This window comes from Nuphar pumila, chromosome 12 (genome assembly GCF_984573655.1).
Source record: "Nuphar pumila chromosome 12, dmNupPumi1.hap1.1, whole genome shotgun sequence".
Lineage (NCBI taxonomy): Eukaryota > Viridiplantae > Streptophyta > Magnoliopsida > Nymphaeales > Nymphaeaceae > Nuphar > Nuphar pumila.
The window spans coordinates 86395011-86398659 of record NC_143260.1 but is presented as its reverse complement, the minus strand read 5'-3'; positions in this window follow the sequence as shown (position 1 = coordinate 86398659).

The window sequence follows — 3649 nt, the reverse complement described above, 5'->3', positions numbered from 1 at the left end:
GTTTACCTGACGCCTTAACGAAAAGCAATAGAAGCAACGCAGACCTAGAGGGGCTGCAGGCTGCTTTTTACCTTTAGGAAATGACGAGAATGCCCTCATCGACACTTTATGGATGATTGACTATATCCCAATAGGTAGAAGACCACTATTCAAATTTTGAAGGTTCGAGAAGACGAAATTGGCCCTCTTTTTTTTATCAAATAACTGGAGTGCACCTATAATTCTCATATCCAGTAAAACACGATATTTTGAAAAAAAAAAACACTTTTTGCAAAGTTTTATACATTATTTTACATATTTATGTTTATATTTTTGGTATATTTAAATTTTTTATATCTGATATTTTCTCGGGATTTTTTTTTTAAAATATCGTGAGATTTTTCCTTGCTGATAGTTCATTTGATGATCGATTGTGGGCCTGATCATACTTAAATGGTTCAATGAGTCATCTTCCACTCCATGCTGACTTGGACACTTATGGACCTTTGGATTCAGCTTCATCAGAAGCACATATCCGAGCAAAGTAACCAATTTACCTATAAAGTTTGATTTTAATCATATCTACAAATCTCATTCTGGGATTTATCTTATTTTTTTAGCAATGGAAAAGCCCACTAGATTTTTTAAAAAAAATGGTATTTCAAAAAAGTATCAAGAAAATCTTTATTTATATAAAATTTGGAATTTGAAATAAATGTATTAAAAGTATAAATTAGTGTGCAAATATGATAAATTTGAATATCACTGGATGAAATGAGGATTTTCATGGCCCTGCAATAATATTCATGTTTTAAAAAATCTTACCACAGTGGGGGTCGCCAGCATGGCCAGCAAGGTATGTGTTAAGTTGAAGACGCTGGATCCAACACTCGTGGCATGCGGTTGTGCCCACAACTTTATCATGAATGGCAAACTTAAGGCAAGGTGGTTGTGTGCTCATCAGCAGTTTTACCTCACAGGGGTGGTGGTTATGTGGCCTAGTCTTTGGCGAAAAATCTCAATATTTCAGACTATGTGTGTGATGTTGGTTGGAGTCCAGCACTACATTGGATCTAGATCTGCAGCTGACAGAGAAAAACCCAATTGATTGACGGTCACAAAAAAAGGTTTCATATATTAGAGCTAGAGGTGGCCAGTCCAAGGTCTAAGCAAAGAAAGAATTCTTAGTCAAGGTTGTTAAATGCGATGAGGCGAAGCGAGGCGTTGAGCCTGCGCTTCGCCTCTGAGGCGTACGCCTCAGGTACTGAGGTGTACGCCTCTCACAACTGGTATGGAAGTGAAGCGGTGGGAGGGGAGGCAGGGAGCGGCGGAGGAGCAGTTGGCCGGCAAGTGGCGGTGGATCCACCGGCACTTGGGGTTAGCACAGCCGACTAATCGGGCGGAGGAGGAAGACTTGGGGATGAAGGAGGGGGTTCTGGAGGTTGATGAGGGCCAGTTTGCACATCACAGCACGCCTCAGTACCTTGAGCGTGCGCCTCGCCTCTGAGGCGTACGCTTCAGGTACTGAGGCTTACGCCTCTCACAACACTGTTCTTAGTGAACACACACACTCACAAGAAAATCATCCGCTGGTCAATTCTATGTCCACGAGTAAGCTTCATCTCTTTTCTCTCACCGATTTTCAGATAGTGGAGGTTACTTTACATAGAGTTTTGGAGGTATATCATATATATGAAAACCTCTTTTACAAAATAGAATCCTTCTCACAAGATCATTCCTTGACAGTTAAGGAGTCTTCTCTTTTAGTATAATTTTCTTTGTTTTCAATATCACCTTTCTTTTTCTTCTCTTGCTTATCTTGAATAGATTCCTTAATATTGGAGTCTCCTTTATCGTGTGAATTGGTTTTCTTGTGAGAGAGGATTCTCCCAATGTGTGGACCAAATCCGTCTTGAGTTGGATTGGATGCAACTTGAAATGCAGATTAGCGAAGCGAGCTAATGCCAACAGCTTGGTAAGAATGTTAGCGAGTTGATATGTTGTCGAGACCTAAGGAACACAAAGTTTTCATTTGATAATTTGATCTTGAAAAAAGTGAACATCTATCTCGATGTGCTTTCATGTAGGTGGCACTGATATTGTCACACCAAACTGTAATTACAAAGGAGAAAGGGCTTCACTTCTCATTCGAAATGCACAAACGCTCATCCCAATGCCAAGATTCCAAACAGGGACCACCAAGGTAGTTTGATCAAGATTTTACCTCGGGACCACCAAATGCATAAACGCCCATCCGAGCGCCGAGATTCCAAACAGGAACGTCTCATAAAGATGGCAGAGCTATTTCAATTTTCAACCACAGTTCAAAGCTACACAGCTGGGTCAAGAAATCGTTTCTTATATTTAATTTGTTTTCTTATTTATCGTGTTTGGTAAACCAAACACCTCACCAAATCTGTCAGCCATGTGCCTCAACCTTAATTGCATTGACTTGGGAACTTTCATATTCATTTGTTTCATTTTTTGATGACTTCATATTCATTCATCAAGTTACCTCCTTTCCTATGTCTAACCATAGGCCCAGCCGTACTTGCATGAGTCTAAGTAATAAATGGATCGGGCATGACTAAATCTTTGATCTGAATCCGCCATTTTATTTTTAATTATCAAATTTAGAATAAAACCCTATATGTATTTTCATCAATTCAGGCTTATTTAATATGATCTTTTTATATTCATAATCATATAAAATTTGTTGTTAAATCTATGCACTGATCCAAGACAAATCCAATCATGTTAAAGCTTGATTCGGGTTAGATGTGGCCAATACCAGATCCGATTATTCAGTTATTAGCTACACAGATTTCAATTCAGATGGAGAAAAGCCAATACCCGATCTGATTAAATACATGTTATCAGATTCAATTATCCATTTAGATCAGATAGATACCCATCGAATTTGGTTAAGAAATGCTAAACCAAATGTTATCAGATTCAATTATTCATTGAAATCCTAATCCCGAATTCAATTATTAATCCATTTTAATTTCAATTATTGAATCCCACTATTCAGAGTTGAATTCGGGTCAGATGTCCGTTAATATCCGACCCGTTGGTATGAGGCTCTAGGGCTGTAAGAGGTGTTTTTTTAATTAGGGGAAAAAGTTTTTTTTAGGCGAATAAAAGGTTTTACTTAATGTCTGAATATGAAAATAAGGGGCGTATTGGTAATTTGGCTTTCTTCTTGAACCTTCATCGTTTGACCCGAATTCATAAGAGATGTTTGGTAAAACTTGTAATAACTTCCAAATTAAGGATCGGTCACGTGGCACTGTGGGGCCCATCGTGTCATCGACCCCACTTCGAGCAAAGACAGCGGCAACATCATGTTTTACCCTTTCCCATGTGTACTTTCAAATCTCTCGAATTTCTCATCTTCGAGTCGAGCCCACATGTCTAGATCCAATATCAGTAGTGGTGGGCTAGGGCTGTCCAAGGGTTGGGTCTGTATTGGGCATTTGATGGAAACTAGGGATGGCAGTGGACCCGGGCCCAGGGCTTGGGACAAGGTCTCCACCTCCACACTTATCAAAATCCTGCCCTCCATCTCTGCACGGGTTTTGATTTTAACCTTCATCCCCCCGCCTCCATCATCGTTTCATGTCTTCCATCCCCGGTTCAAATGAGGCGAGGTTTTCGGCATTGTTCT